Source organism: Oryzias melastigma, linkage group LG21 (assembly GCF_002922805.2).
Source record: "Oryzias melastigma strain HK-1 linkage group LG21, ASM292280v2, whole genome shotgun sequence".
Taxonomy (NCBI): domain Eukaryota; kingdom Metazoa; phylum Chordata; class Actinopteri; order Beloniformes; family Adrianichthyidae; genus Oryzias; species Oryzias melastigma.
The window spans coordinates 16,730,757-16,738,777 of NC_050532.1; positions in this window are offsets into that span (position 1 = coordinate 16,730,757).

Sequence of the window (8,021 nt, forward strand, 5' to 3'; positions counted from 1 at the left end):
TACTGGAAAGATATTTCTTCTATTTATATCCTGCAGCACTCCAGAATGAAACTTGCCCCTTTTTTAAATTTTATTTTATTTGTTGCCTTTCTATTGTGTAACTCTCTTTAGTGGAGGAGAACATCACGTCCTCCTCCACCTTTCATGTGTCTGTGTGTTCACAGATGAAGTAAGACTGTGAGGGAGATGTTCTTCACCTTAAAAATAAACACTGGAGACGATCACAGCGCTGGAAAAGCATAAACACCTCTCAGAAGTTCATCACAGGTTTTGTGGACAGTCACAAGCAGAACCAGCCGACATTAGTCTGAACTAGAGCGGTGATTATGGATGAGACTGATGTGATGAAGTATAAACAGCTTTAAGGAAAGAAAATAGAATCTGGAGACTGAAACTGGTGTTTTGGTGGAACTTTCTGAGGAAACTTACTTCACTGAATGTCATTTCAGACGAGGTGCTGATGCAGAGAGCTTATAGTAAAGTAAAATACATTTATTTTAGCATGTTGAAACGTTATACTCAAGTAACAGGAAGAAAATACTCACATCAGCATGAAATGCTGCAGCAGCTGTCTGACATCTGCAGAGAAAAGAACTGAAAAAGAAAACAGGAGAACTTAAACAAAGAGAGTTGACGTGAACCTGATAGTTTTAATTACATTATTATGTATTCAATGAACTTTCAGGAGTTTGTATTAACACACCTGAAGGTCTCCTCCAGTTCTCCAGACAGGGTCAAAGATTCTCCTGGTACTGCAGAGAATACAAATAACATACAAATCAAATGTTTGCCAGTCAAAATAGATAAATAAATAAAGTATTCTGTGATGTGGCTCCATGTTGAACCTTTAAATCTGTTAACAAAGTTCCATGTTGAACATTTCAGCGTAAGATTCTAACAGGCTGCTGTTAGACAGTCTATCCAAAGAACACACTTGTCCTTGAACAAGGTCAGAGCAACTTTTCATTTCTGTAGCATCAACCTAAATATTGTTCTGTAGAGATCATCACCAAAACCATCAGGGTGAAGTGAGTCCAGAAAGAGCTTCTGTTTCTCAGCTATGAATATTGTCTGAATAGAGACGTTATCATCATCATCCACAAAACACGACACATCAACCTCTCCTTTTCTTCTCTATCCTGTTAAAAACACAGAGTGAGAAAGACCGAGGACACTCACACAAAGCAGGTAGAGATCAGCTGGACCTGTCTGTCTGCTCTAAGTGGAAACATCAGCATGACCTCTGACCTGAAGGTTTCCTACATTGATACTAATTAGTAAACATGCACATGGACACACACACATACAGGAAACAGTTCATGAGCAGAGTGTGTGTGCATGTGTGTACACATACACACATGCACACACAGGAGAAAAAACAAACAAAAAAACGATCAAAATAGTACCAGCAAGCAGTGCAGTAGGTCATCTTAGAGATCCTTCCAGGTGGTCATAACATAAAGGTCATCAATGTAGACATTTTTCTCCTAAAGGAAACAGAAACACACAGACATTAACACAATCATGTCTATAACCAGAGAAAAGATGCACCAGAATGATTAATGACATGTCTGTGCAGCTTTCCTCACAGCTATTAGACAAACATTCTCAATCTGAAATAAAAAGAAATACTCTTCAAATCTTGTGTCACATGATATTTTCTTTACAGTATTTTGGACTAAGAATACTTACAGAGGATTCCATCCATTGTGTCATATTCAGGATCCTAAAGTCTTCACAGGCTGAGCAGATATCATCCTCCTTCACTATGAGCTCTCCTGGAGGACGGTTTTTGTCCAGGACATATTCCATCTAAAAACAGAGAATTTCATGTGTTTATCATATTTATCATAGAGAAAATAATCTAAAATTTAGATTAAATGGTAATTACAAACTAAAGGTAATGTTATTTCTCCTGCCTCAGCAATTATGAAACCATCAACAACTTTAACATTTACTGTGACAGTACAGAAATGTGTCTGTAGAACTTGTAGATTTTACACAACTACAACATTTTTACAAACATGTTTTCATTTGCTCTTGATTCACAACTATTTCAATCATTAAATATTAAAAAACACAATTTTAATCCTCATTTCTTCTTATGTCCTCCATGATCATCAGGAAAATTCTACAATTAAATACTAAAACTAACATACAAAACACGTTTTGGGGTCTTTATGTAAACAAATATGATAACGTTGTATTTATGAAATGTATGAACTGTTTAAATTAGCAACGAAGCACAAATATCAAGGATTGAAGCTAAGTCGTATTTACCTTTATGTTTGTAACTGCAGTCATCCTTTGAACGTGGTGACTCTGTTGAAGGATTGATCCGTTTATGGAATAGTAGCAACTGTGGCGATCAGCTGTTATTGTTGGATCTCTGTTTCGGATACCCGATCACCCAACTGTCGGAAATCAAATCCAGCTGACGCAAATCAAATCCAAAACTCTCCACCGTCGCAAATGTTGGCGGCAAAGAGGAAGTGACGTAATACACATGCGCGCGATTAGGGCGTGGTTAGGGAAAGGGGATCGGGGAATGACAGCCAGTCCGTCGCAGGGCCGGAAGTACGCTTTACTCTTTGAAATGAAGCATTTCTTGCTGCTACCGTAATAATTGTATTAAAGTCGCATGCCGTATTTCAGAGAGGGCTCACTTGACAGCAGTTTAACAAGAGCGTGCTGGCTTGACACCAGTCTGCGAACTGGCCTCTACGTCGCTGCGAATCCTTTTCGTTGGGTTTCAATTTTTGACGGACGACGCAGCTGATCTGCATCATTTTTTGTGAGGTTGGGGCTATTCACGACTTAAACCGGAAACCACACGGGCGAATGTAAAGTGCATCCGGTATATTTTCAAAATAAAACGAACTTTCCACTGAACTCGCCGGTTTCAGCGTGTCGTGAACATTCATAATTTTCAGGTTACTCAAAGTGTGTTGCAGCACAGCATTGTTATTCATAACCATGGACGACGAGAAGCTGATCATAGAGATCCAACACTAGTCTGTCTGGGCTGAGCTTTCACAGGCTGTGGATGGAGCAGCAGCCAGTATAAGCCATCAGCTGTAGCCTATCCACTCCCGCAACGCAACGAAGCTGTGACGCTAGCGGTGTAAGCCCAGGGTAGAATGCAAAGCCTCAAACCTCTGCCTCAGCTGGCCTCTGCCATGACAAAGCGCTCTGATTTTTTCACTCATAACGAAAGAGTGGAGAGAGAAAAAAGCAGAAGTCCGTCTCCTCTACTGACAAACTTTGAGGTTGTGATTCTTCTTTTTATGCTGATCTTTTTTTTTTCTTGGTTGCATAACCTCTATTAGGTTACCTTCCAACTGTGAACTGCTCCAGGAGTGTTATGAAGAATTCTGCTGGTTGATTCAAATATAAAAAAGCACAAAAACTGTTTGATTTTTAATCTTTCAGGAAATGTTCCTTTTCATGTTTGAATTTCTGACAAACTTAGGCTATTTCTAAGATCTCATAATGATAAAGTTTTCATTGTCTTATAACTGATGCATAAATCGATGAGACTCAACCTGAAAAATACAACTTCACTCATTCAAAATTTACATTAAAAGTGTCAAAAATTTAAACAAGATTTCTTAAAGATGTTCAGATTTTTGTAACAAACGTGACCTCTTAAGGATTTTGTCCCTTTCTGTTTGTGCCAAAGCAGAAATATCTACAAAGTTATAAAGGGAGTGGGTCGGTCATAAGTTTACTGATGCAATCAAACGACGCCTTCTTGGAATAATCTTTGACACCAATAAAAAAACCACATGCTTTTGTGAAGGAAACTGGAGCATAATCTTTCTTTCAGCTGCCTCTGTGTTTGCCTGTTCCATTTGAACAATCAAATATCAAAAATTTTGATTAACCTAAATGTCTTTTATGAGTTTCATGTGTGGTTTAAGGTCAGACAAAGTCCCATTATTTGTCACATGGGTGTGTGACATTAGTTCTCCGTATTTAACCCAACCCCTGGGGGAGTGGTGAGCTGCAGACACAGCCGCATTTGGTGGCTTAAGCCCCAAATTCAACTGCTTAATGCTGAGTCAAGCAGGGAGGCATTGAGTCCCATTTTTAGAGTCTTTGCTATGACCCAGCAATAGATTTTAACTCATGACCTTCCAGTCACAGAGCTGACACTCTACCATAAGGTCACTGAGCTGAGTTATTAAAAAAAAAAAACATAAAAACAATTGGTCTGTAGATACTTTTTTTAAAGTTGCTCTCTGATGATTCTTTATTTCATAATATGTTGAGAAGTTTTAATTTAATTTGATTTGTCAGGCACGTACGGTCTAAAATAAAGTAACATTTAAATTATTAACAAAGATCTTCTCCCAAAACTTTAAACTTTTAAAAGAATTTGAAGTCAAATATTCTAAAATTATTTTGGTTGGTTCAAAAATATAAAATATTAAGCCCTTTGGTTTGATTTGTGAAGTGTCATTAACTATCCACAGCTGTTTTCATTTATGCTAATTGTTCAGAAGTGTCTGGTTTTCCTTTTATCTATTGTTTCACTCTCATGTTGCTCCTTTAGTTTAGCTCATGGTTTTACTTTGACTTTCTGTCACTAACCTCTAGATTTTAGGTCTTACACCACCAGTTCCTGTTCAGAACAACTTCGAGTGTTACGCAATGAGTGTCAAACTTGCACGAATCAATCGAGAAGGCAGAAGTGTAAAAACAGAAGAAAAATAAGCTTACATCTTATAACTTTTGAAAAGACAAAGTTGATTGAAAGAGGGCTACTTTTTTACATCTAAGATTCCAATAGAAAATGTTGACATCAGCTCATCAAAAAGTTAAAAACACATTTTATTTTAGGAAAACAAAGACATCAATACGTAGAAAACCTTATCTCATAAATATATCACGTTTGTGGCATTCCAACAAAACCTTTCGGCATATTATTTAACAGTCTGTGGCCTTTTTATCTCTTTTTTTTTACTACTTTGCTCTAATAATTTACTTTTAAAAACACTTTTTTGAAGCACTACTCAACTGTCAAACCCAAGCTTCTCTTTTGGAAATTGTTTAAATATTTTACTCAATATTTACCCATCAAACCTAAAGTTCTCCAAGAACTCTTTTCCTAGTAGGAAATGCTATTTATTATTTTTAAAAAAAATGAAGTACTAATAGTTTTTATTTTTTGCAACAAGTACCAAAAGTGTCTAGGTAAAAAAATGTATGAATTCAAAAACAAAGCTAAGACAAAGTTAAAAGAATTTAGTTCTTTTTAAATCAGGTGAGGCTCCAAAAATATAGGAAGTTTTTCTGTTTCATCAGTTTTTGATTTTTTTAAACCTTTGAATTATCTTTCTCAATTTTTTTTGAACTCTTGACTTACAAACTGCAAAATGTTATGCCCTGAAATATAATTTTTCTTCTGAAAACTGTTTTTGAAACACATTAAACTATGAATGAAAACATTTCTAATGGCAGGTCAGCGTCTCTCCAAAGTCATTGTAACGGTTGGCATGACTGGCTCAAATTTCAATTTGAAAGTCCCACACCAACTTTCCACAACAGTTTTTTCTCATCTTTGGGTCTGCTTCTCTCCTAAATTGTGTATTTCTAATTGACAATAGCCACAGACATTCCTGAACAAAATCTCAAGACTATGGAGGAAATTGCAAGAATTTGGATTGGACCTTCCAATGTTCTAAATAGAGCTTCAAAATGCAAAAAGAATATAAAAAATAGCAAGAAAATAACATTTTTGTTGCAAATGTACTAAAAAATAATTATTTAAATGAAAAGTGCTGTTGGTCAGCTGATCAAAAGTTAAAGACCACAGCGTTTAAAAGAAGAATTTGCACCAAAACTTGCTTTCTATGGTATTTTCTAATAAATAATCATCCTGTCAAGATTTTTGGATGGCTAAGGCTAAAGAGCTCTATTTCTTTGTACATGGTGGAATACTTAGAATCCTACAAAACTATAGGACCCCTGAGGGGACGTCAAGGTTAAAAACAAGAATACTCGTTTCTGGTGTGTACAAAAAAATAGTATTTTTTTTCTTTTTTAATTTGATGGTCTTTTAGGGTTTCCGTACAAAAAAAAAAGTTCCAAACCAGCACAAAAATTTCCCTGGCACTGTCTTGGAGGATCCAAAAGGCTGTCCACTAGGACAGCACGACCCTCGACCCAAATTAAGACTATCATCCTTCAGGGAAGTTCAGGACTCCTTATGCATTCTCTTATCTGCTCTTGTATCATTTGAGGAGCATCTACTCCCAGCTTGAATCTTGGATCCTGCCTAGTGTAGTAGATACCAGACTCGTCTCATGATTCTCTGGAGTCCCATGGTCAAGGCGTTTATTTTTATTTCTCCCCATGATCATTCACTTCCGCCTTAGCTTCCCCTAAATTTTGTCATCTGAGAATTTCCACTTTCCTTATGTAATGATGGCTCTTTGCTTTTTAAATTCTATTTATTTATTTTAAGAATGGGCCTTCCGTCTTTGGCCTTGAGCAGACTTTTAATGGTGAAATCCATCAGGAATCGTCCTAAAAGAGTTAATAATCCCAGCAGGAAATGGGATTTCTGCTGAGGCGTTGTTGTTTGAAGACAGTTAGATGCATTAGCTTTCCTGGTGACTTTTGATGGTTCCCACTTCCTTCTAGAAGAATATTAAAGAGCCTTTTAACCCTCCTCCATAAATGGTATTTACACACATCATGTTTCTCTTTATATTTTAAGGATTATAGCGTTGTTTTCCATGTTAGTAAAGTTAGATAGTCAGGGAGAGTTACTGTGAAAAAATATGGAAATAAGAATCACTTCTTACAGATTTCTGAAAGTCAATGCCATCAAACTGGAAACGAAAAATGGAAAAAGCAAGGAAAATATGTTTTTCCCTAAACAGTAATATAAAACATTATTTTTACAAATTGACCTCATTAAACTATATGCCCACAAAAACTCTTTTAATTTAACTCATTTTGTCATCAAGAAGATGAAAAAATCTGTGATCATAAAAGCTAAAATAAAACTAAAACCGAAGGATGTTAAATTTAATGTGCAAGAGTCTTCACAAAGCAAATTATTGTAACTTAAGAAAGCTATTGAAGTTACAATTGTTGATGGTGCGTTTGAGGAGCTGAACCCTAAACTATACTGACATCTAGAGGCATGAAATGTTGGTAAACTGTTGGTAAACCTCACAGTACTGGTGATGGAAGTAGATGAGAGATTTAAGAACCAGAAGTCTGATTCTGATTCTCCTGCAAAGGATAAAATAAAGGATGAAAAAGTCTGCTTGTAAAAAGTCTAACTCAAAAATTACATAATAGAAGCTGCTCAAATCAATCCCAGTTTATTTAACCAATGATAATTATTCAAGCTGTCAACCAATTACTGTCTACAGATGTTAGTGCAAGAATTACACAGGCCAAATATTCATAAATAAATAAATAAAAACTGTTTTTAGTTTCATTATTTAAGAATAAAACTCATCTTAAAGTTATTCTTCATTCATTTATTAGAGTTCTGAGCTTGTTTCAAATAAAGCTACAAAACATTTTAATCTGTAGAATTGCAATAAAAGTCAGTTTTTCTTTCAAGCAAAACTCTCCATACTCTTTCAGTGTTTCAGATCTTGAACGTTTATCTTTCACTTCCTAATTCTTTCCCATTTTCTGAAGCTTGAGTGACTGATCACAGAACAATAAAGCTAAGAGAAGTATTCTTCCAGAAGATTGCTTGATTTTTTTCTATTTCTTTACCTTCAAACCTGTTCTGTTCAAACCTGTTTGAGCCTGTACCCTCATTACAATCAGAAAGCTGAATAGGTGTAGAACTTTAAGTTACAGCTAAGGGGAGTTATCGCTGTATGAAACACATTTGCTGCCAGCTTTTTTTTTTGTATTTTTTCTGGGTTCAGAGTGACTTTTGCTATTTGTCCAGGGTAGATAACAGTGGTTAATTCCAGCACATTTACAGAAATGTTAACCTGCAGCTGCTGTGTTTGGGTGTTCCTGCTGTCCAAGGGTTA